The sequence below is a fragment of the Stegodyphus dumicola genome, chromosome 6 (assembly GCF_044657685.1).
Source record: "Stegodyphus dumicola isolate Sdum_Otavi_A_Nest chromosome 6, ASM4465768v1".
Lineage (NCBI taxonomy): Eukaryota > Metazoa > Arthropoda > Arachnida > Araneae > Eresidae > Stegodyphus > Stegodyphus dumicola.
In genome coordinates, this window is record NC_140773.1 from 21502662 (window position 1) to 21530146 (window position 27485).

The 27485-nt window shown below is 33.2% G+C and overlaps 1 protein-coding gene across 1 annotated transcript in view; it reads left to right on the top strand.

Annotated features, from left to right (window-relative positions):
• Positions 1 to 1361: 1361 nt before the first annotated feature.
• The window catches only part of LOC118192366 (plexin-B-like), a 447998-nt gene continuing 421874 nt past the window's right edge, over positions 1362 to 27485 (top strand). The window contains exon 1 of the mRNA XM_085818164.1: positions 1362 to 1385. The gene's annotated coding sequence lies outside the window, so the exon portion shown is untranslated. The remainder of the gene's footprint in view (positions 1386 to 27485) is intronic.

The following is a 27485-nucleotide window of genomic DNA, read 5'->3' on the forward strand; positions in this document are numbered from 1 at the left end:
CAGAAACATTTGTAGAACTCAGTATGAAAACTGTGTAACAGGAGCTAAAAATGGCTAAAAAAATCTATTTAAATTACCGAAAACGAAGAGAAAAGCATCTACAAATCTGGTTCCGTTGACGGGGGAGACAAAGAAAGTTACAGTAAAGAATTTATGATAGTAGCAAGATTCTCTTCCAGTGGGAAATTAAAAGTAAGAAAAGTGGGGGAAAGTGTTAAAATTAACTCAAAAAACTATCAGGAGAATGTTTTGCTTCCGATACTTACAGCCCATGATCCGTAAATTTTCTTTAGCCCATGACTTTTAAAGAGGGAAACTTCATGAAGACAAAGTCATACTTCAAAAAGTATCACTGCACTCCTTGAAAAAATAAAGAACGGTATAGATATTGCATATGTGCACTGCGAAAAATAAAAAGGTTGGACAGTTCTTTCCGAGGAATCAATTCCGAGTAAGTTTAAATGAAGTGCAGCAAAAAATGTGTACTAATTAATAGGTTGCACAAGGAAGTCATCTGGGTCCACAGCAGGTTCTTTATCATTTGCCATCCAAAATACAAGTATATCATACAAACTATTGGAGCGTTTACATAGAATTCATTCTACGTAAATTCTTAGATGTTGTTCAAGCACAGTAATTTTAATTATTTAAAGTGCAAGAAAAGTATAAATTACTTGTAAACCGTATAAACAGTTTTATCCAAGGGTCATTGAATATCCACACGTGTTTTAAGCTTTTGAGAGTAGATCAAAGAGTGAACTGAAATTGTTGATGGGAAAGAATTTCCACTGTACTATAACTGAAATTGCTGATGTGAAAAAATTTCCACTGTACTATAACTGAAATTGTTGATGTGAAAGAATTTCCACTGTACTATTCTTTCTACATATAAATTTAGTAAGACATTTAAAAACTATATTGACAGTTACTGTTCTTCAAGCACAGTAATTTTAATTATTTAAAGTGCAAGAAAAGTATAAATTACTTGTAAACCGTATAAACAGTTTTATCCAAGGGTCATTGAATATCCACACGTGTTTTAAGCTTTTGAGAGTAGATCAAAGAGTGAACTGAAATTGTTGATGGGAAAGAATTTCCACTGTACTATAACTGAAATTGTTGATGTGAAAAAATTTCCACTGTACTATAACTGAAATTGTTGATGTGAAAGAATTTCCACTGTACTATTCTTTCTACATATAAATTTAGTAAGACATTTAAAAACTATATTGACAGTTACTAAATGATTTTTTTCATTTATTTTGCATTCATTACTGTTTCTTTAATTCTCTGCAGGAAATTTCAAATCTGGAAGCTTACTAGACTTTCTAATTAGAGATATTTATGGGCACCAAATGATTCAAAGAAGAAGAACATAAAACTCGGTAATTGATTTTCATTAAAATTTTAAAACTCTCAATCTTTATAGCAGAATTAGAATGAGTTTATGTTAATATCTGAACAAATGAAGTTGATTTATTTAATGATGTACAAAGATAAGTATAGTAACTCTTGTTCCAATTATATGAAGATGTATTCCCAGGGGTAATTGGAATCGTATTTTATGTTTTTTATGCCTAAATTTTTAAAATGTCAGTATGTAAAATTTGAAATGTTTGCCATTTTTAGTGTTCTTCTTGTTAGATGTTTTAATAATTGATTTGAAAATATTTTTAACAAGGTAAAAAGTACATTCTACTGTTCGCCCCGACCTTCCTTAAGAAAAGAGAATAATTCCTCTCTTGCAGTCTGATTCAAGTCCTTGTTATGAGCTAATTATTAGCTTGTTATATTACTTTTCAAAGGTAGACATCGGAAAGCATGATATTTCAAATAGCTGATGTTGAAATCATTTTGCGTAGAAATTTATACCTGTTTGTTTCAGAGTATACAATAGCAATTAAAATTTATTTAGTTATTCCTTTTTATTCCAGTAGGAATTTAAAATTGCTCTAAAATAAATTCCTATGAATTCCTATTACATTGATAAAACAAATTCCTATTACATTGATAATTTTCCTTCATTAATCAAAATATAAATTTTGTAAGTATACCAATGTGATATTGCGTAATAATGATGAGAACTTTGTTGAATATCCAACAGATGTTATTTAATGCAAGTAGATTTTGAATACAGTAGCCAGCCATTACTTGCTTTAAAGGATGAACATCCAAGCTTCTGAACTATTTCACGGAGAATAGGACCCGAAATTGGGTTTCCCATAGAACGCTGCTGTAAAAAACCACTTGAAAACGATATCTTCTAAATTTTTGTTTGGTGCTTCATTGATTTTTTTGAAGAACGTCCATCTTCGTTTTTCAAGAATTCTCACCAAGTTTTAAATAGTAGGTTTTTCCTTTTAACGTCGTAAATCGTTAACTGTCCAACACTACGTTTTCGTTTTAATTAGTCCAAAGGGATTTGAATCCCGAAGGACTATTAGTTTCGTTTTGGCATTTTGCGTCGGACTCATAAATGTCGGTTCACTTTTCAAACTGTTGCCATAAAATGTTAGAGTCCTGCATTATATTTGAAAAAATTAAATAATGAAAAATCTGCGTAAATGTATGTATATTTCTCGTATTGTGATAAAACAACGGTACATAGAGTCATCGAATTTTGAATAACGTAATCCTCCAACGAATATGAGCATGTGGAAGACCAAATTTGAAATTTGAAATTTGTTTTATGATCGATTTCCTATTTTTTAAAACTTTGACGAATTTTTGATTAACAAACTCAAGGATTTCAAAGCGAGCAATGGAAACGTTGTGCAGAAAAAACATTTTTATCTCCAGCGCGTGAGTCTCTGTATCGGAAATTCTAAAGATATGCTCGTTTTAAAACTATTTTGCGATATTGCTGTTGCACTGGATCTTATGGTTTAAGTGCGAGGAACATGATATTTAATAAAGAAAGGTAACACACAAAATGTTAAAAAACGCCCCTTTGGACGTAATTTAAAATCTGAAACATTTCAGATTTTTTTTTTTTTTTTTCTTAAATTCTGAAAGCGATTCGGATAATCAGCGATTCGAATGATCCGAATGATCCGGATAATGGGATACTTGGAGTTATACTATATGTACATTTTAAGCAGGATTTCGATTTACAAAACTTGTGTAGATTGAGTTTTAACAGTATTTGCAAAATTAACTTTATCAGGACTTGTGTTCCTCTTTACTTGCCTTGGAAACATGAACTGTCCTGACTCGGAACAGGGAGCTTACTCAAGCTATGTTCAATAAATTGTGAAGTAGACAATACACACAGGAAGGGTATACGAAACCCTTTATTTTTCTATCTTTACCGAGATTTCCGGAACTTCGGAATACAGAGACCAACCACTTGTGGTCTGAACGTAAGAATATAAAACTACTAACTAAAACTAACTTTGGATTAATATACAAGTGCCTAACTTTAAGATTGGCCGTTATTTAACAAAATCCGTATGTAGTACAGAGAGCTGCTAAAACTACGATACGTTTGAAATTATCAAGAGGACTAAACATCTGGCCTTGAAGGCAACCAGCAACCGAGTAAAACTACTATGGCAAGCGGCCTGCTTCTAATAACTCCTTCCTCTCCCTTGCTTGGCAAAAAGCCACAAATTAGTACTTGGCGTTAGCAAGACAAATTTGCATAAATAAGTTAAAACTTTCAATTCTGGCCGGAAGTAGAAAATAAGAAGTGACAGTAAAGATTTAAAATAAAATAAACGTTAGTAAAACTTAGGATCCTTACAACTTAATCAACGTATGTAGATCGAGTGTTAACAGTATTTACAAAATTAACTTCAAGCATTAATCCATCTTGAACGATTTATAGGATCTCCTCCTGGTACTCTCCATTTTTCTTAAAAATTATAAATTATAACACGCATATTTTTACACGGCTCATTTAAATGTAAAAAGGATAACATAAAATATTTTTTTAAATATACATTTTGGGGAAGAGGTGGGTCTTTCCATTGCCAGTGGCCATGTGTCTAGTACTATTGAACACTAGTAAATTTTCTTATCATTGGCCTCTGGGACTGGACGGTCTGCTATGTAAGGTTTCTATAGAATTTTCCTTCGCCACGTATATGAAAGAAGTCATCATTTTCTTAGAAAAGCCTTCATGAAATGTCGCTTCTACAGCGAGAATTTAACCATGTAGGTATAACTAAACTTAACCTATTGATTTCCTTAAATTCGCTCGTTTCATGTTTTTAAAAGTAAGGCATGAGCATTTCTTTAAAACAAGTCGGTATTCCCTATATGGAGGGGGGAGTTGTGTACCTACATTTGTTGGTAAACCATAGGTGCCGTTACGGAAGCTTTCGACCGTGTTAACGTTCATTTTTGAGTATTTGAAATGGCTCCGCCGAATGAAAATCCCGCCAAATGTGAGACACGATCGGTGGTTCGTTTTCTAACTGCTGCAGACGTGAAAGCGGACGAAATTCGTTGTCAGATTAACTAAGTGTGCATTTTGAACGATGGAATGATACGAAAATGAGTTCAAGCTTTTAAAGATGGCCGCACCAATGTTCATGATGGTGAACGAATAGGCCGACTTTCTGTCGTTACTGAGGATTTGGTGCAGAAAGTTGACGAATGAATGAAACTGAACAGAAGCTTTACAATTTTGTCATTATCTGATGACATTCGTCAGGTTTCACGCAGTGTTCTATATGAAATTGTGAGCGAAGGCTTAAATTATAAACATTGCGTGCACCGTTGATCCTGAAAATGTTGACATAGGTGCACAAATCCAAACCTTTATATAATGCTTTAATTTTCTTTTAGCGGTACAGTGAGGAAGGTGATGATTTTTTAAGCCAAATTGTCACAGGCGACTAAACCTGCGTGGCTTACGTTACACTAGAATAGAAGCAGCAATCCATGGATTGGCGACATTCTTCCTCACCCAAGAGAGAGTGAGGTTCAAGCAAAAAATTTCACTCCAGAAGAACATGTAGCAACGTGCAATCCAAAGCAAAATGTGGCCACACTTATACCTGGTGGTCGTAGAGATAGATTTAAATGTCCCATACTCCTGCAAACACCATGATGCCTGCAGCACTATAAATCTCTTACGTATTGAAAGCTCAATAGAGAACTTAAAGGGGGTTAAATAAAAGACGTCAAAAAAATTAAACTATGAAAGTTTCTTTGTCAAAATAAGAGTACATTTATTTAACAATGGGTAAATCTTTTATGATTTGTTTTTCCTCTCAGTTTTTTCATTATCATTTCTTGATTTTTTAAAGCAACATATATTCTAATTTCATTCCTAATTTATATAACGAATCTTCAAAAGCATTTCATTCTTCAGATGCCTTTTATCTACGTTGTCATCAGATTTCTTATTCATTCTAAGAAAGATCTTTTGAGCGAGCTTTAAACTTCTGGAAATAGAGCGTTGTTATTGTGCCTCAGCAGATTTTACTTTTCTCTTATTATTTTCTTGTAATATTTATTAAAAACCGCTGATTGTATATGTACTAATCCTTTAATGCTTTGTATTCTGCTATTTTGTCTCTAAGCTATGGAAATATTTTATTTATTAATCTATTATGCAAATCTTCAGCTTTCAGTGTACCAGATTTCTTCAATTTTTATCCAATTTTTAACATCTTAGTTTGATAAGATATAAATATCTTACAAGTTCAGCACCGCAAATACTAGTCGTTTCTTCAGCGATGTTAATATGGGAGGGGGGGTAAAAGTGAAAATTCAGAGAAATTTTTGAATTCTATGTAACAGAGAAAAATTTTCTGCATTAGTTAAGGAAGTAAATTGCTCAATTGTATCTTTCAACTATATCGTAAGGTGATAATCAAGGAAATTATTAAATGATAAAATTCAACTAGAAAAATTTAAGAACCCACAATGGAAAATATTTAACCTTGTAAAGCTCCGGAAAATTCGATTAAATTAGTTTTATGACTTTGCTTGGCAAGACACATGAAGTAAAACAATTTCAAAATCGAATCAATTAATAATAGATTTTATGAACAACATCTTAATATAAAAACTGCAGAAGCAGACGTATTAATTTTCGTCTTTAATGCTAATAACATAAATGTCTGAATGAAATTTTGTTTGAAAATGTACCTGAAATGTTTACGTTGTTCACTGCATCTACTGCACTTTAAAGTGAATCATTACCAAGAGAACTGGAAATTCTTTTGCTATTTATTGCTTTCGAAAAGCGCATTCCTTCTTTTTTAAAAAAAAATTAATATGATTTACTTTCTTCTCATTTCATTGCATTCTAATAAAAGAAGTAAACTTGAACAAGTTGTGAAGGTGACAGAATATGCAGAGTTAAATATTGTTTCATGTGATTTGAATAAAATATTCTGTTGTGATATTATTTATTATTTAGTTATTTTCTTCTTTAATATATAGTATTAGAAGTAAGTATTCTCTAATGATAACCAGAGAAGTTTTAAAAATGATGATTCAGCCAGTACGGTTAAAGCTTGCAAGCTGAATGGATGAAACTACGTCGTTGGCAAGGGTTTGGGCGCTTTGTGAATTTATCACGTATAAAGAAGCTACAAGAAACGTTTCTGGCAAACGCATTTCTCTCAGCACTAGTTTGAACGAGAGATTCCTATCCGAAACATTTACGTTCAGCAGTCTATTTCGTGTACCTACCCAGAAACCCAGAATATTTTACGAGAATGGGGCAAAATGTTTCTCCTGTAGCTTTGTTTCACAAAGGTGAGAAAGAAGAAAATATACAGTGCTGGCTATTAAAGCAGGCAGACCAGAACAGAAAACAAATATCATAATCTTCTGCATGATTATATGTGCAGGTGATTTGTGGTATACAGCATGCAGAATTTAATGCACAGAGCTGCAATCTGTGGCAGCGGCTGTAATAATGGCTGCAATCCGGCTGGGCATTGAGTCGAACTCAGCAGGGATGACAGATCCAGATACTTTATTCCATACAACTTCATTTCCATGCCAAAGTTTATCAATTACAGTGAATGGCGTAAGTTTTTAGTGAACGTTTTAACTGGCTGTCAGTAAAACTACGTTTTTAAAGTTTCGACTTGAAACGTTTAAATACTTTTTAGAACTAGGATTCGAAAGATGGAACAAATCGAAGATTCGATTTATTCGAAGATTCGAATGTCTCATGCCTACTTTCCAGTATTTAATCCTCTCAAAACCCTTGTTTTTTATGGCGTAACATGGAGTACTGACAAGCTTTCTCCTCGCAATGCCACATTAATGATATTCTCTAAACAAACTCTTCGTATTTGCTTCATACAGGAATATTATCGTTAGCAGTAATGCTGCACTGTGCTGATATTCTAAGTGTTTCTGGATCAATCATTTTTAGTTAAGTATCGGAAAGCTAGATATTCTGGAGTAGACACCAGCAACTTTAACAAACGGCGCATAGAAAATTGAAAAATATAAAATTTGATGGCTAACTAAGGCTGATTACCACTTAGGCCCAGCAATGTCAATGGCAATATTGGTTTAACCGTGCTGTGTGTCTACCTTGTATTATTTGGCTTTAACTGGGATTGAAAGTACTTCTAGAAGCACACGAGAGGAAAAGTCCTACATCCTTATGAAATAAAAGGCATAGAATTCTTTTTAGTCCAAAGGGATTTGAATCCCGAAGGACTTATTAGTTTCGTTTTGGCATTTTGCGTCGGACTCATAAATGTCGGTTCACTTTTCAAACTGTTGCCACAAAATGTTAGAGACCTGCATTATATTTGAAGAAATTAAATAATGAAAAATCTGCATAAATGTATGTATATTTCTCGTATTGTGATAAAACAACGGTACATAGAATCATCGAATTTTGAATAACGTAATCCTCCAACGAATATGAGCATGTGGAAGACCAAATTTGAAATTTGAAATTTGTTTTATGATCGATTTCCTATTTTTTAAAACTTTGACGAATTTTTGATTAACAAACTCAAGGATTTCAAAGCGAGCAATGGCAACGTTGTGCAGAAAAAACATTTTTATCTCCAGCGCGTGAGTCTCTGTATCGGAAATTCTAAAGATAGGCTCGTTTTAAAACTATTTTGCGATATTGCTGTTGCACTGTATCTTATGGTTTAAGTGCGAGGAACATGATATTTAATAAAGAAAGGTAACACACAAAATGTTAAAAAACGCCCCTTTGGACGTAATTTAAAATCTGAAACATTTCAGATTTTTTTTTTTTTTTTTTTTAAATCTTTCTTGGTTATATTTTTGAAACGTGTACTCAACTAGATTTTTATACATGATGTGATAATAAAGTTTGGTGGTAAAAATGCTCACAGCAAAAAATTTTTAAAAAAATCAGAATAATAGCTATTAAAAAGAAAACCTAAAAAGTTTAAGATTTTAAATTACGTCCAAAAGGGCGTTTTTTTTTAACATTTTGTGCGTTACTTTTATTTATTAAATATAACGTTCTTCGCACTTAAACCATAAAATTCAGTTCAACAGCAATGTAGCAAACTTTAAATTGAGGATATCTTTAGAATTTCGGTTACACACTCTCACGGGCTGGAGATAAAAATGTTTTTTTATGCTCTACGTTGCCATTGCTCGATTTGAAATCCTTGAGTTTGTTATTCAGAAATTCGTTAAAGTTTTACAAAATATGGAATCGATAATAAAACAAATTCCTAATTTCAAATTTGGGCTTCCAGATGCCCATATTCGCGTGGAAACGCACGTTATTCAAAATTGGATGACTCTAGGTACCGTTGTTTTATCACAATGCGAGAAACATACATACATTTATGGAGATTCTTCATTATTTAATTTCTTCAAATATAATACAGGGTGATAAAATTTGGTGGCAACAGTTTGAAAGGTGATATAGCCTTTTAAAGATTTCAACGCAAAATGCCAAAACGGACACAATAGTCCCTCAGGGACAAAGTCCCTTTGGATTAAAAAAAATTTTTCATAATCCTTTGAAGTAATGCCCATCGTTTACAATGTGCTTTTGGCAACGACTGTGTCGTTCCTGAAAACTATGGGCAAAGTTCTTCTTTTTCGGTGTCGTATGAAGAGCCTTCATCATATAGCTTTAAACGTCTGAAATATTCAAAACTTTTTTCTAATTTGAGGGCTTATTTCAGATTCGGAACGAGGAAAAAGTTTGCTGAAGCAAGAGCAGGATGATAGAGAGCTATAGCTCTTTAACAAGTTATAAACTGTTCCACAACTAAACGTCCGAATGTGGCCAGGCTGTAGCATGAAGAAAGAACCAAGAACGCACCTCGGCATTTTCTGGACGCACACGACATATCCTTTGCAATAAACTTACCAGAACATGGTTGTAATTTCTTGCTAGCATCTTCGCTTTTAGAAGGTTTCGTTACTGAAGTCGTAGCGCTACTATCTCGAGGAGTGGTTTCAAAAGAATCCCATCGATTCTGAAAACATTACAGCCATTCTTACAACTTTGTATATTAAAGTGCCTAACTAACAGAAATCTATAATGTTTGTTAGTATGCTATCCTGAGACATGTTGAAAGACGTTATTGAGCATCTTTTCGGAACTTCGTCGTTCGCCAGTACCATGCATGACGACATTCATCTAGGTTTATCGTCATTCCTTGTAACAGTAGCTTTGATAATTTCTGTTTTCAATTAGACTAATTCAAAATACATCGTAACGAGATATTTAATTTTTAAAAGATAGGGTTTCTCATCTCTGATTACCTGCATTTATACGGAACAGGCACAGCCACTTTTTTTGTGAGATTAGCATTTATGATATGACTTGCAGACAAAATGGCGCATGTTATCTTGGATTTGCGGTTGGAGGCGTTTTCATCGCCGCAGGATTGCACTGTACCGAGTAGAGATTAGGTTAAGAAAGGAAGAGTACGCTCATTAAAAAAAAAAAAAAAAAAAAAAAAAAAAAAATCGACCGCCGCGCTTTATTAAACGCGACATTCCAGTCACTACATTTTTTTTTTCTTTTTTTAAATTCACTTGCTGCTTTCCATTTTTAAGGTCTTATTCATTTATTTTTCGAGGACAGAATAAGACGCCGAAAAAATGCCGTGTGCGGCAATTTCAAATTCAGCGGAGTTGAATGATTCAACATTTGCTCGTCGCTTTCATTTATTTCCCTCCCTTTTTATTACATATACTTACACATATAAAAGAGAGCGTTTTTTAAAAAAATAAGATGGTTGGATATGAAGGAAGTGAAACTGGAAGAAGGAAAACGTAACAGGGGATTATTTGAGTCGCGATATTAATCCTGTTGAAGCTGTTGAATATACACCATTGAAAAAAATTACATGAAACTAAAATGTGCTAGTTATATGGCACACTTTGCATAAAATGAAGGATATCTTCTGTCTAAAATAATTTAAAGCTTGTCAAATGTAAATTAGCTTTTTAATTCAAGTTTAAATTTGAAATTCGATTATGCTTAAATTTTTAATTTCCTGTGATACAGGGGGGAACCAAATTACCGAAATTATATTGTTCTATAATAACTGAAACTCGAACAATCCCCTTGGTCATAATCTTGGTTGTAAACTATTACGTATATAAAATATTTTTCGAATTTGTATCATTCAGAATCACTTTAAAGCCATCTTACAACGTCAACGAGTCATTATTATGCAAACAAAACAAATTACACGATCACCGTTATTATAATTGATTTAACAAAGCAATCGATGCCTATTTGTCTAAATGGAGGGATGTATCCGTAGAGGACTTTCTAAGGAAAATTGGCGGGTATTTATGTTATGCAAGGAAACGGCTAATGCAACCCGTCCATTCATTAAGATTTCAACCCAAGTTTAAACTGCAAAATGATTGGCGATTTTATTTATACTGTTGGTTCCCACTTTTAGTTTCATGATGCGTGTTTGTCGCATAATTAACACGTAACAATAATTGCAAGGATGAAAGTATGTATCGCTTTACTTTTAATTACATTAATACTACTTGAAAAAAAACATTGTTTTCATTTTACGCGTATAAAATCTAGTTATGGTAAAATAAAATCTCTAAACACAATTCTGCCTCATAAACTACCGGACGAGAAGAACAGAAAAGCCTACAAGCAGGCCTTGGCTAGTATGGCCGCTGCACCATTTTAAATTCACCCTGACGTCCACTCGAAGAACTAGGTGAGGTCTGGTAGCTTAATTTATTATTTAATTATCTGCCATTAATTTCACTTTAAAATTTTATTTGTCTTCATGTTTTATTTATTTAATTATGAATTAATTAATAACATTATTCATCCACTTATGTTCATCTCTTCTGGCGCTTTTCCATGGATTTATTCTAATTTTCGAAATGAAACTCTGCACCGCACGAAAGAACAACCTCTAATTTTTCTTCCGTGTGCCCTCGCTCATAACGAAATTTCAAATGTTGTCCTTCGTAAAACATAGGATCATTAATTTATCTTTCAAATTCTGTTAGTCTATCATTGACTAAAAAATGATCAACTTAAATTCAATGAACCAACGGCTGAATAATTTAAATCCTAATTTTACTTTTTAGTAATTAATATAACTAAAATACATTTAACTTCCAACTGATAATTTTTAAGAATATTTGCAGGTTTGTGATAGTTAATGAACTATTTTGTAACGTCATATGTTACGCACTTGATACAGACAAATTTTTATTACTATGTTTAACACTTTTTAATACTTTAAAAAAGTTCTTAATTTTTTTAAAGTTTTAATAGTAAACTCTTTCAGATATTAAGTTGTAATATGAAATTTCTATATTGTAATTTTCTCGTATGGATTGTGCTACGTTCAAGTTCATAATACTATGTTTAACACTTTTTAATACTTTAAAAAAGTTCTTAATTTTTTTAAAGTTTTAATAGTAAACTCTTTCAGATATTAAGTTGTAATATGAAATTTCTATATTGTAATTTTCTCGTATGGATTGTGCTACGTTCAAGTTCATAATAAACTGGAAAAGTAACAAAAGCAAATAATTACTTTTTTTATTCATTTTATGGTTTTAAGTTATAATAACATAGTAATAATAAAGAAGTTATAATAAATCCTTATATGTTTAAGTTATATTAATTCTTAGAAATAAATACACTTTGGAGATTCCTCTTTTCCAAATTATTGCCATATTTTTCGCAACGTTTCCCCATTAGCCCTGTAATTAAGTTTCAGTGAGCAGTATTCTTGAAAGCGTAAATATGCTATCGTCGAAAATGGAATCCAGCACCTTCTAGTTCTCAGTTGAATATGCTATAAGCTAAACACGGAAAAGAAATCAAACTTTTTTTAAAAAATTTTAAATATATATATATATATATATATAAATCTGAAAATTTTTAGATTTTATATTACGTCGAAAGGATCGTTTTTTTTTCACATTTTGTCTGTTATCTGTATTTATTAAATGTCACGTTATTTGCACTTAAACCATAAAATTCAGTTCAACAGCAATATCGCAAAATAGTTTTAAATTGAGCATATCCTTTAGAATTTCCGATACGCAGTGTCACTTACTGGAGATAGAAATATTTTTTTCTGTACAATGTTGCCATTGCTCGCTTTGAAATCCTTGAGTTTGTTAATGAAAAATTCGTTAAAGTTTGACACAATATGAAATCGGTAATAAAACAAATTCCAAATTTCACATTCCGGCTTCTCCATGCCCATATTCGCAGTAGGTGGTGGTGTGGTGGTGTGTGGTGGTGTATTTAATTATGGCAAAGCACACGAGGGCTATCTGCCTAAAGGGAGGGATGCCTTTCGTGGAGGACTTTCTAAGGGAAACTGGCTCGTATACACGTTACACATGGGGAAAACCACGAAAACGCCCATGCAGCCAGCCCGTTCGCGGGATTCGAACCTCAGACCGAACTACCAGTGTTCAGCGTCTTTACCGCTCGGCCGCTGGTGGGCCTATATTCGCAATAGGATTAAGTTATTAAAAATTGGATGGCTCTAGGTACCGTTGTTTTATCACAATGCGAGAAACATACATACATTTATGGGGATTCTTCATTAGTTAATTTCTTCAAATATAATACAGGGCGATAAAATTTGGTGGCAACAGTTTGAAAAGGGAAACGCCTTTTATAGTGAACCAACGCAAAATCGCAAAACGAAAACAATAGTCGTTCAGGGTCAAAGCTCCTTTAGACTAAAAAATAACTCAATTCCATCCATCCTCCGACACACAGACTAAAGGTCAAAAGGTCAACCAAATTAGGGGGATAGCCTTTAATATCTGCCGCACGTTAGTACAGACGCCATTGTTGTTATTGTAGTTAATGCTCACTTGCCTGATCTACAGTCAGGCCAAGCTCAACACAAGTTTACGCCTGCCTTTGGCAACAGCCTTGAGCACCTTATAAGAGACAGTGCGGCTTAGCTCTGTTCCCCCTCCGATTTTGATGGAAAGCACCCCCGGGGGACGGGTCCATTGGACTTTCATCCCTTTTTTCCCTACCACTAACCTCTCGAGAGGACTTTCGGCTCGCCGCTTATTTAGTGTGCCCCCATGCCGCACGGACACTATACATTTGCAAACATCCATGCCTTCTCCGGGATTCGAACCCTGGCCTTTCGGCACGGCAGTAAGCGACGCTAATCACTATAGGGATTACGCGGACCAGACGCCATAGTAGAGTCATTAGCTTTGCCTGAGTCTGGGTGTTTATAAATCGAACCCAATACCTTCCAACTACCAGATATGTTGACCATTACATCATAAAGATCCACTCGCAGGAGAAATATCTTTAATTCGCGCAATCTTATACAGACTACTAGGTTTTCCAAAGCAGGAAATATTAAAAATCATCGAATATGGACTGTAATGAAAACTGCATATTGCTGTTACATACAGTTGTAGCCTGAGATAATGCGGAGCTTTCTTTGATCGGAGTTCTATTCTTATATATATATATACATGTACATTCACTGATCTATCTATATATATATATATATACATGTACATTCACTGATCTATATATATATAAATATACATGTACATTCACTGATCTTATTTATATTATTTTCTATATTATTTTTATATTTTCTTTGATTTGTTTTACAAAGTTTGCATCATTTATCTTTTTTTATAATCTTCTATGTTTATTTCAACTTTACTTTGAATTCGATTTCATAATGACAATTTCCAATGTTTAATTTCTACAAATAATATAGTACTCAAATGCATAAACATAAAAGCGTCGGGGACGGTTACTCGAGTTTTATAGGATTTCTCTACAGTAATTGATTTTTACTCCAAATTGAATTGACTAAAATGCTTCATAAGAATAAGTTCTTTGAGTATCAGCATTGGTTCATAATTCCTATTATTCGCGGAAATATTTGGCCTGACTAGAATTGCCGGTTTGGCTTTAATTTTTCTTTTTAATTTTTCCTTTTACAATTGAAATATTATTCTTCGTGATGATTTAACTCCAGTCCCCGTTAAAACATTATTAACATTTTGCTTTCAAATTACTTCAAAACATCTTTCAAAATATAACTTACCAGTATGGATGCACACTATTAAAATAATTCTACTTTAATTAAACTTAGGAGATAATATAATCAATTAATCAATACTGTTTAGGAAATAAATTATATATATATATATATATCCAGCTTTTGTCCGGAATAAATAGATTGGGGAAGAATAATAGATGTAGTCGTAGCTTAAATTATTAGACGATAAGTTTAAAAAACAGGATCCATTTATTATATTTCAGGTGAAAATAGTAGTTACAAAAATTAAGATCTCCGGAGTAACTAAAAAATAATTACTAATAACTTTTTGTATGAAGTTTACTGCATCGTTACATTAAAGGAAAGACCCCGATATTCCTTTGCGAGTCCTTTTATAGCCTCTGGAAAGGCGGTGCTTCCAAGAAATGACGTCAGCCTTGTCAGCCAATCCAGTTCGCTTTAAATATTTCCAGAACATTCTATAACTGTACGTGTAGAAAAGGCGGGAAAAACAACTTGACTACGGGGCTGTGGATTTAATTCCACGTACTTTCAAATAAGAGAACGTCGCCATTAAAAATGAAAAGAACATAAAGTTAGAATTCTAAGTGTGTTCTTAACTATGGAATTTTATTATTACAAATATATATATATATATATATATTTCATATTATATTATTGCTATAAAAATTGCAAATCTAAATGCGATCAATCTTCAGTTATCCGAAATTTGATTATCCGGATCGCTTCCACCTTTCAAGGCCATGTAAATTTAAGCTTGCTGTAAATTTATTACGAGTTTTATTCTTTTTTTTAGTAATTAACTATGTAAATAAATATATTTTTATTTTATTTTATTTTATATATTTTTGTTTATCTCATTTTATTATTTTTATTTATTTATTTATTTAAAATGCTGTTATGGCACTTTTCTTTATTTTTCTCTTATTGACACTTTTACAGACCAGAGCACGAACAGAGATTGGTACAGATAGTAGCATTCTATGTCCTTATTTTCTAAAATTAAGACTTTAAGAATACTGACGCGAAAATGCAAGACAAGTCTAATGCTGAGCATTATTACGCCTTGTTTGCTAACCCTAATGCAACGCAATACAATTTTCCTGAGCTGTAACATGTCGAACTAACCAGATGTGACACGACGGCTCTGAAAATAACCTCTTTCCACAGAGCCGAAAGCTTTCTTTTTTTGCGGTATTCTAGCTGTCTCGTATCAAGAAATGATTATATTTCTACATAAGAACACCGCAAGTGATGCAAAGATTTTGATTTAAAAAGAAAGTTTTGGAGAATACAGTTGTATTATAATTGCAATGAAATTCTAAACCTGTAGACTGCCTAAGATAGTGATAAACTATTGGGTTGTTAGTCATGAAGTGTATGATATTCTCGTTAGTTGTGGTTTAGTTTAGCTTAGGTTTAGTTAGCATAATAAATAAAGATTTAAAAATTAAAATTTTAAATGGTAATCCTGAAATGGCTTAGAAGAGAATAGAATACAAATACAGACCAAAAATATAATATCTGTGGGCGTAAATTAATATATATACGAAATGAAATATCATAATGTACTCTTTAAAGAGAATTCCTTCATAAATACAGTGTATGAAATAAAATGATATTACTATAAAAATTTAGGAAATATATGTATAATTGAAAGTTTTGAAAATGCGGTTTAAAAAATGCTTTTTTTTTTCTTTGTGACCCTTGTTATGGTAAGAACAGAATTGAACAATCAAATTACATTATTAATTAATTATTTTCTATCACAAATGCTTATTAAAAATTCTGAACAAAAAAAGTTATGTTTTCTCTCTAATTTAAAAGAAATAAAGTTCTGAAACATCAAAGTCAGTTTCGTATTTTGAGAACCATTCAGGATATTTTGTGACAGTTACTAATGGCTAGATGCATAACACACTTGTACTTACCAATTTTATCTTTAATTGTTTTTATCAGTTAAGGGGACTCATACACCTTAAAACCCATAAGATCTTCGAATATGTAACTCTTGCAAGAATTGGGATAACTTATTTATTTTAAAAGCAATTACTTCCAACTTTTTACAGATGACTACATAATATAGCTGCTTTCGGAAATAAGCATCAGAAAGTTTGTGTTGCCACAAATATTTTTATAATTTAATCCGCTTTGTGACAACATTTTTCGTTATGTTTCCACCTTGCGCGCACAGTTTAAAACATTCTGTTGCATAATTTAATTCCATATTTAATATATAGCTTTTATAACATTTAGAAACTATTCTGAACCTAAAATTCTAAAAATTTCATGTTGAATTTTTATTTTATTTTAAGTTGAGTTTATAAAATATATTTTATTAAAAAAATTTTTTAATATTTTCGTCCATAAAATTTTTCAATACTAAAATACTCATCAGATTTTTGGTTCAGTTAGAAAATAGTGCCCATATAAAGAATTTCATCCAATTTCAAGGATGTACCATCAGCCATTTTTAAAATATCATGCGCGCAAGGTGGAAACACGGCGAAATATTTTGCCGCAAAGAAAATTAAATTACAAAAATATTTGTGGCAACACAAACTTTCTGATTACTATTCAAGAAACAGCTATATTATGTAATCAGCTGTAAAAAGTTGGAAGTAATTGCTTTTAAAATAAATAAAATATTCCAATTCTTGCAACAGTCACATATTTGAAGATCATGAGGGGTTTAAGGTGTATGAGCCCCCTTAAGGTATTTCTCCCGCCTTCTTGGTATGCCGTCGTAGTGTGGTGGTGTGCACGCTGCGCGCGTATTTCCTTCCAAAAATTACCCAATGTCTCTGCAGTGGCGCCCGAACTAAAAGAATGGTGGATGATGTAGTTCTCCACACCCATGATTTGGCGATTGGGTCCCCTAAAACCCCAGTCGCCCTTTAAAAGGGAGAATATATAATGTATTTCTCTCGCCTTCTTGGCATGCCTTCCTGGTGTAGTGGTCTGCACGCTTTTTCGCGTATTCCAGAGGTCCGTGGTTCGATTCGTGGCGAAGGCGTTGCTTATTCTTCATCTTGCCTGCTTCCAAAAATGCCTAATGTCTCTACAATGACGCTCGAATAAAAAGGTGTTGGATGATGATTCTCCACACGCAGAATTTGACGATTGGGTGCCCTAATAACCCCATTTCGCCCTTTAAAAGGAAGGAGTATATAACGTATTTCTCTCGCCTTCCTAACATGCCTTCGTGGTGTGGTGGTCTGCACTCTTTTCCCATTTTGTCAAAATACCTATGTTAGAATAATGCTATATATAAATCTTATGTATATCTTAAGTCGAGCTTTCGAGCCATGAAAAACGCAATTTGAATTTTGTCAATCAGCCCAGTAGAACGGGAGATATAGAACTGCTCTTCGCCTTTCTTTCTTTTTCCCGCAGTGTACATGTTGAAAACTTGAAGCTAGTTCGAGTAAAGTTGTACTTCCAATAAAAGTTTTTTCTCTCTCATCTCGTGTATTGTTACTGCCCTTAGCAATGCTCATTTTTGCAAATGTTTTACGTCAGCAATTCCCGTCGTACATGCATTGTTGCAAATACCATATCGTTCTCAATGCGCTAATGAGTTTTTATAGGGAAAAAAATGGGTGTTACCGTTCGAAAATTTCAAAATTTAATCACTGTAAACGTAACCGTAATAGCTATATTATTTTAACTCACCACAATCTCGAGCGTATATATCTTCAAATAACAATATCTGAAATTTTATTTCAATTGCTTAAGCTTATAGCCGCTGAGGGTTCATAAGTTTTTCTATGAGCACCCTATATTGCTTAACATTAGTAAAATCTTACTACATGTAAACCAAAAGCACCCAGTTCTTCATTTTAAGGTGGTCAAGGCCAGCAAAAGAGAATTAAATAACGAACTTACTATTATGTTCAATATCCATTATACGACTTATACATTACGGATCAGAGGAGCAAATTTTCTAGTTTAGAAACAATTATTTAGTTTTTCTGCCTTACACATGCGATGCCCTTAAATTTAATTTATCAAATGGGATGCAAAGCCATTTCGAATGAAATAGCTTCGGGACGATTTACTCGTTACGAGAATAAAAATTTCCTTTTGAATTAGAAACAGATCATAGATAAAACTCTGTTCCGTAACTGCAATCGGACATTTGTTAAAAATACCCAGGTCATGTCTAATTTTTGGGCGAAGTCTTTTGCTAAAGCACAGTATAAAGTTATTGCGTCTCAAAAATTCGTAATTCTTTGTTTTTCTATGTCATGTACAAGGCATGCTCTCGGATACGTTTCATTAGTTTCTTTTCTCTCATTCTATATCTATTTAATATAATTATAGTTAAGGGCGAGTGAAGAAGAACTTTGAAAATAATTCTTCTAAGAACTTTTATTATGATTTCATCGCGAACTATTTCTGAGTGTAAGCACCATCAACGCTGATAGAGATGTTTTATGAGGATCTTCAATAATTTATAAACTATACTATTAACTAACTGTATTAACAATACTACTAACTTAATAAAGTTCGTAAACTCAATCCATTGAATTTTTTTCTTCTGCCGTTAATTTTACTTTTATCATGGATTGTAAGGTCCGTGAATCCAGTAGAAATGTTTTTCCTTAAATGTTTGTATGATTTAAACATTCAATCTCCCTTAAAATGACGAAAAATTATTTTTATGCTAAAACATGACGTTTTCCATTAAAAAAAAACGTAATCGCAGCTACTTAATCTTTTCTGCGCATGAACCGTTACTGGCATTTTGCCTTTTGAAGCAAATAAGTAGTTGTGTCGTCTCTGAAGTCTATGTTTAAATTAGTGAGATATTTTTAATTAAAATGACTTTACAAAAGAAATTTCAAAAGTACATAAAATGTTGCAGTTTTTAAAGTTATTAGTTTTTTTTCCCCTTTTATATACTATAATCCTAGAGACGATAAAAATGTGATTCGAACCCGAAAGAGAGTCTCGCGCTCAAGATATATATATATATTTCCCGTATAGTGTTGTCACAGCTCGATTTGAAATCATTGAGTTTGTTAATGAAAAATTCGTTAACGTTTTACAAAAGATGAAGTAGACAATAAAACAAATTCCAAATCCGGGCTTTCAGTTGCCCATATTCGAGTGATAGACTACGTTATTCAAATTCGATGGCTCTAGCTACCGTCGCTTTTTCACAGTGCAAAAAACATGCATACATTCCTGCAGATTCTCCATTATTTAATCTCTTTAAATATAATACAGCGCAATAATATTTGGTGGCAACAATTTGAAAACTGAAACGGGTACTTACAGTGAACCGACACAAAATGCCGTTTCGTGAGTAATAACCCTTCGGGTCTAACACCCCTTTGGGCTAAAAAAAGAAGCAAAGGTTCGAACCCCGGAGAAGATACCAGGTATAGATGCTTGTAAGCATATTGTGTCTGTGCGGCAAGGGGGTACCCAAGCAGACGCCGATCCAAAAGTCCTTTGGAGAGGTTGGAGGTAGGGAAAGCGGAGTGGGAATTCGACCACCTCAGGTGTTCTTTCTCAAAATACATGCGGAACTGCACAGTTCGTAAAGGCGGGACTACACCTGTAGGACCAATGGCGACACCATTATCCCGCCCATTTCTTCATGTAACTGATTTTCTGCATCCGAAACGAATACGAAAAAGTTGAGTACGAAAGAGAATGTAAGAAAGAGTTTCCCTCATAAACTCCTCCACGAACAGATCTCTTCCCTCACTCCGATAGACACAGTGTATTTTACCATATTCGAGTAACCCAACCAAAAATTAAAATTCGCGCTACTACACCAATAGCATAACTCATGGGAAATTTCACACATGTGTAATTCTGGTTCAATTAGTTGAATGATCCCCAGTCATCAGTTGATGATTACTCATTTTATCCGCAAGCTTTAAAGTTGTTTCCGGTATGTGATATTAACTACGTCTATTATGCTTGTTGGTAGTAGTCTTGCAGGTAACACTTTTCTAACAAAAAAAAATCTGAATTATCTAATCGTTGCCACATGTTCTATTCAAATACTATAATAAAGCTAAAATGATGTATAAAAGAAATTAAGCAAACAAAACAAAAAAGAAACAGTTTTTCACAGACGATTGAGTATTTTTCATTCAATTAATTCAGTTCTCACTTCGCGAGAAGGCAAAAACACATAGAAATACAGAATATCTGTACTAAAAATTACGAAGTAAATCTTTAACACTTATTTCCTCGAAAAATTCCAGAAAGAATTAAGCATGATTTAATTGGCAATAATAAATGAATGCGTTATCTTTGTTGTTGCGAAGCTAAGTTTCTCTAGATTGGCAACAAATCCACTAGTCTGCTGTTTCAAATGTAAACAATCAATGGCCGCCATAAAAAAGGCTTAGCGGCAATTAAACAACTTTAAAATTGCTGATAATTCTAAAAATATTGCACACAGATTTACTAAAGGCATAAAATCCTTAACCGGAAGATAAAAACAACATAATTCAATCATTTTTAAAGCAAAAAATGTACAATTTACAAACATATAAGAGTAAAGAAACTGAGATCACCGAGCCGGGTAACAGAGTGGATCTATATATAAATATATTTATATAGGTTTGGTGCGGCCGATTGCAACCAAAATACGAGGTGCACATCTACATGTTATAGCAGTCCTATATACAAAATGTCAACGTTCTGAGGCTACTCGTTTTTGAGTTATGCGAGATACGTACGTTGCGTACGTACGTACGTACATATGTTCGTACAGACACCACGAAAAATTCTCTTTAGAATTTATTTTAAAGCAGTTTTATCATTTTTTTTTTTTTTTTTGGAGGAAACGAGTATTTTATTCTGTCCTTACGTACAGATATCACGGAAAAACATCGTTAAATTGCATTCGATAGCGGTCAAAATGGATATTTTCGTTGAAATATGCTGCCTGAAACTTTTCGCGATTACAATACTTCCTTTTTACTGCGTACAAGGAAGTAAAAATGAACTTCTTAACGATTTACGAAACCGATAAAAGCCTTTTAGAACCATTCCCTAAGTTTTGCATACCATAAAATTTTCTTAGTTGCTCCGGCATCTCATCTTTCACTGCTGATGAGAGTATTCAGCCAAGTAAGTAGAGTTCTGTAGTAAACTTATTGGAAATAAAGGCAGATGTGCACTTTACCTAAGCATAGTCAGCTAATTGGGCGGTGACTGAAGTGTACATCACAATGCTACCAGATCAGTAAGAAGGAATTCTCTGTTACTTGTTGAAAGCGTGCATTAAGTTGCTTTAGCCAGGCAGATTAGGATGCTTGCAGCTTTCAACGGATCGTTGTTCTTCGTAGGTGTTTCCTTTTATCGGGTGCGGAAAAGTTCTTTTTCCAAGGAAAGGCGTTAAAGGAGGAAAAAAAAGGCGGTATCTTACAGTTTCCGAGAAAGGGCGAGTTTCCGGAGAGACAGGCGTCGGTCGCTTTTTTGGCTCGCTAGGCGCTGGCTAAGTAGATATATGCAAAAAAACATGCGTACGCAGGTCATTGGATACCGGATGGACTGGCCTTGGCGTGATTTGTCGACGGTTTGAATGTCACCACGAATGCTTAATTGTAACAGATCTAGAGAAGCTGGCTGTTAATTGAAATTAAAACACGAAACTTTTAATAATCGATAATTAATTATGTAACTAGATTATCAGGAAGACTTGAGTTGACTGGACCATTGATGGCTGTCTTTGTTTTGTTGTAATTTCGTTTTGCTTGTTTACATTTTATTATTGTTTGTTTATTTTTATTTTCTTTCTTTAGCTTTCATTTGTTTTTGTTTTTATTATTGTTTGCTTATTTTTATTATCGTTAGCATTAATTTGTTTTTATATTTTGGCTCACATTTTTTTTAAAAGTATGTTTTTATTTATTTATTTTCGTAAATATTCAATTAATTTTCCTGCTTCTTATTTTTTATTATCAAACATTCCAATTCATTAATTAAAGTAATTTTTAACTAATAATAGCTTGTTAGAACATACATGAAAACTAAGGTTCACAGTCTTGACGTTATTTCAATTCCTTATTGAATTTTCGTATTTTTCCTCTCTCTTTTTTATTTGTTTGTTTCTTCTTTCCCCCCCCCTATCATATCTGTCTCCATGGACGGTGTTGTAATCTGTGAAAGTTGATAATTAGTTCGAAATTTAAGATATAGTTTTGTCACCTGCGTAAGACTTTTTATGTGAGTGTATCTTTTCCCCTTTATTGCGACTGTAATATCGGTCGCTCATTGAGGCACTATTTGGGCAACATTCTTGGTGTTGAAATCACGAAATGACCAGTGGTTTAGCTACTTCTAACAAATGTTTTTAGCAGGAGTGTGGCTATTTCCGGGAGGGGGGAGATTCAATCGCGTATTTAAAAGAGAATTATATATTATACACTACTTTGAATTTAAAAAAAAATCTTGATATTCAAACTTTAACATCAAATATTTCACATTTTCTTTAAGAAAAAAACCCATTTTTATAGTCTTTTAAATGTTATTATAAAAAAAAATATTTTAGATTTCGAAAATTATGCAGATTTTATAGCCCCTACTCATCTTGCTCCTTCCTTCTATAAAATTAAATTAAGCCAGACACCAAGTATGGATTTTCAGAAATATTTTACTAAAATATGCAATTTGAAAACAACAATAAAGTGCTGTTGCTGTGTGGAGATTTGTAAATATAAAATGGCTGCTTTGTAAATACGAACGCTGTTAACAAATTTTTATAACGATTTCGATAAAAGATTTTTAAAATGCAAAGATTTTTGAATAAAAATTTCTTACAGTGGCGTATAATTTTGAAATGAAAAATAGCATTTGCTTCTTTGAAATGTAGTCTTCTTTCTAACGACTGCGTTTAAAAAGGTTGTGGATTTAAGGATATGCGTTCGCCCCCCCCCGTTCTGAAGAAAAGTGTGCTTATTCTGAAATTCAAAAGCATTGTAAAACGAGCAGTATTAAAATTTCTGAGCGCAGTAAAACAGCTGTATTATTTAGGAAAGAAAAAATGTCATTCATTACTTTTCACGGAAAGACGATTGCAAAAGAATATGCCAAACGACACAGAAATCAGTTTTAAGGTTTAAATGCATCTGTAGCAACAGTAAAATAAAAAATAATAACTAAACATTTACAGCTTAAAAAATTTGATACATACGCCACACGACTTCCATGTCCGGAATATTAAAAAAAGGCGCTGATGATGCAGAAAGACTTAATTCACTATTCTGCTAAGTTTCAAAGGCAAACAAATATGGCTGCTACGGTCAAAAAAAAATTAGGCTTAGCCGCATTTAAACAACTTTTAAATTGTTGGCAATTCTACAACTATTGCATGCCGGTTAACTAAAGGTATAAAAACTTGAACCGGAAGATAAGAACAACGTAATTCAATTTACCAGCATATAAGAATAAAATACCTTTTTAAGTTTGTAATTCTTCTCTGGAATTGTAACTGCCAGAAGTGTGAACAAGATCCTTTTGGTATTAATTTGGGATTTTCTTAAGTCTGATTTTGTCAAGGTGAAAACTGTCCAGTAATACTGACGTAACTGAGAAGTTATTTGCGAACAATGCTTTTAAGAAAGGTTAGGGTTACGAAACTTGCACACGTGCAATTTATATTAGTATGTATGAAGATTTGACATGATTGTTCTAAAGATGCATGATGCAATCTCTGTATGATCAAGTAAATGTTTGTGCGTTTGTTAAACGAAACTGTATAGGCCAGGGGTGGCCGAGACGTCGACCGCGAAGACATTTTGGGTAGTCCGCGCGACCATCCTGATAATGACCTCGGATATTAACAATTTAATTTAGGACTTATGACATAGAATTAATGAATTATTAATAATTAATTAATACTTTGATTATTTTCGTCAGTAAATTTTTATTTTGTAAATATTAATATAAAGTTTTTTTAGAAAAATTAGATAATTTACCATTTTTTCTTCTTACCGAAAATAAATATATAAACATGTACGTTACGTTAATTTAGCTCTGCCATTGGTAGACCGCCTTCGATTTTTTAAACGTGGAGTAGACCACGGATCTCAAAAGTTTGGCCACCCCTGGTATAGGCAATTAAATTTTTTAAGTAAATTCTTATTCCTGATTTTTCTTGAGTGCTCACAAGCTGCTTCTTACTTCCAAAACGGCTCCGTTTCCGTATCTTTTCAAAGCCCACAGATTGGCGTTAGCATCAATTAGTTATATCCACGTGCAGTGCTGATAAGCACCACGTGTTTCTGTGATTCCTATTTTCTTCTTTCTATGTATTTCTTTCTCCTGATGAGGAGGGACCTTTAGCTGCCCTCGAAATCGATTGAGTGTTTCATTATACCTACGCTAAATATAAGGTTGTTTTTTACGATTTTGATTGTCACATTAGCGTGTTTCTCTTCTAGTCTATCTGCATAAATGTATGTAGGTTTCTCCCACTGTGATAAAACAACGGTACATAGAGCCATCAAATTTTGAATAACGTGCGTCTCCACCCGAATATGGTCATCAGGAAGCCCAAATTTTGAATTTGTCTTACTAACTATTTCATATTTTGTAAAACATTAACGAATTTTTGATTAACAAACTCAACGATTTCAAAGCGAGCAATGGCAACACTGTAACAAAAAAAATTATCTCCAGCGCGGAGACTTTGTATCGTAAATTCTAAAGATATGTTCTTTTAAATATTTTGTGATATTGCTGTTGAATTGAATTTTATGGTTTAAGTCCGAAGAACATGATATTTTATAAATAAAGGCGTTAAAAAAAAGCACCTATGGGCGTAATATAAAATCTGAAAGCTTTCAGTTTTTTTTTATAATTTATTAAGCAAGAATTTGACAAAATTATTTGATTTTTGCGTAGTGGTCGAGTCTCCAAATATTTGAAGCCCACCAGCGGCCGAGTGGTAAAGACGCTGAACACTGGTAGTTCGGTTCGAGGTTCGAATCCCGCGAACGTGCTGGCTGCATGGGCGTTTTCGTGGTTTTCCCCATGTGTAACGTGTATACGAGCCAGTTTCCCTCAGAAAGTCTTCCACGAAGGCACCCCTCCCTTTAGGCAGATAGCCCTCGTGTGCTTTGCCATAACTGAATAATCCCGTAATCCCAAATATTTCAAATGCGCCCTTCGAGAAGTTTTGCAGCAGAATAATTTAAAAATCGTACAGTGTATAGTAAATTATTGCCTGTATCTCTCGCAATAATTAACTATCTTCCAGTGCTTCTTTATATTAGCCATTTCTTAAGTAGCCAGCTCACGGATCTTTTTCACAGTCTCGTGCTTTACATTTACTTTCCACAATGATTTTCTAGCATCACTTTGACGGAGTGCTGAGCATTTCCGGATCATTCTTTTGCCAGAAAAAAAAAAAAAAAAAAAAAGTTTCTACTTTCAATTCTTCTTTTCTTTTTCTTTCATGGATAACGAATAATAAATGTTGATATATATACCACCGAATGGAAGCGGGGGTAATTTCACAGCCTCGTAGACTAGACGAAAGAAAACTAGACATTAGATTATCCACAGGCGCTAAAAGGCAAAACAAAAGAAAGTAAAATGAGATTTTTTTTTTCCCCCATTTTAATTCTAGTCATAAATTCTTTTCTCCGGCGAATTAGAAGATAAATGAGAAATATTAAGCTTGTCACTTTTCTCATTTACTGGAACTGGCCTCTCTCTTCATGCATTCATGCAAGTTGTTCGGCAAGTATGGCGGAAAGCTGTAGAATAAATATCTCATAATCTCGTCCCTGATTCAATAACAACTAGCATTCAATCCAAAAATAAATACGGATTATAATTCAAAATGTCTACAGTACGAAATTTATTTCAATAAAAATCATTGCAAATTTTTTTTAATTAATTTTTTTTGCATATCATCTTATACGCAATTACACAATAGCTTCGTAAACGTTTTTGGCTCACTGCCCCTTTCTTGAGGCTTGTTTGGCTCAGCATCTCTTTCGTGATTGCTCAGCGCCGTCTACCATTACAACAATAATGTGGTATGGCATGTTTTGGTATATTTTAACCATAGCAAAGCATTCTAGAGCTATCTGCCTACCGAGAGGGATGCCTTCGTGGAGGACTTTCTAGGGAAAATTGGCTCCTATACTGAACTTAAAAAAAATAAAAATCTGAAGGGTTTCAGATTTTAAATTACGTCCAAAGGGGCGTTTCTTTAACATTTTGTCTGTTAATTTTATTTATTAAATTTAAATATCACGTTCTTCGCACTTAAACCATAAAATTCAGTTCAAGAGCAATATCGCAAAATAGTTCTAAATTGAGCATATCGTTAGAATTTCCGATACACAGTCTCCCGCGCTAGAGATAAAAATGTTTTTTTCTGTACAACGTTGCCATCGCTCGCTTTGAAATCCTTGAGCTTGTTAATCAAAAATTCGTTAAAGATTTACAAATTGGAAATCGATAATAAAACAAATTCCAAATTTCAAATTTGGGCTTCCACATGCCCATATACGCAGGAGGATTACGTCATTCAAAATTAGATGGCTCTATGTACCGTTGTTTTATCACAATGCGAGAAACATACATACATTTATGCAGATTTTTTATTATTTAATTTCTTCAAATATAATGCAGGACTCTAACATTTGGTGGCAACAGTTTGAAAAGTGAAACGGACATTTTTAGTGAACCAACGCAAAAACGCAAAACGAAAACAATAGTCCTTCAGGGACAAAGCCCCTTTGGACTAAAAATAAATTTAGTTCTCAGTTGTTTAAATTTAGTATTTAGTTCTTGGCAATTACTTAATTTCATTTGAAGTATATTTCATTTGTAGTATATCCAGCTGATAAATTTATGAGCATTTGCAGCTTTATTTTAATTTATTAATCAGGACATCTTCCCTCACAGGTAATTAGGTTGTAATATTTGGGGTTTAAAGCTTACATATATTCATCAATCAGTAACCTAAAAGCTGCTTTCTAAAGTCCTAAGACTTTGAATTGGGGAAATAATCCA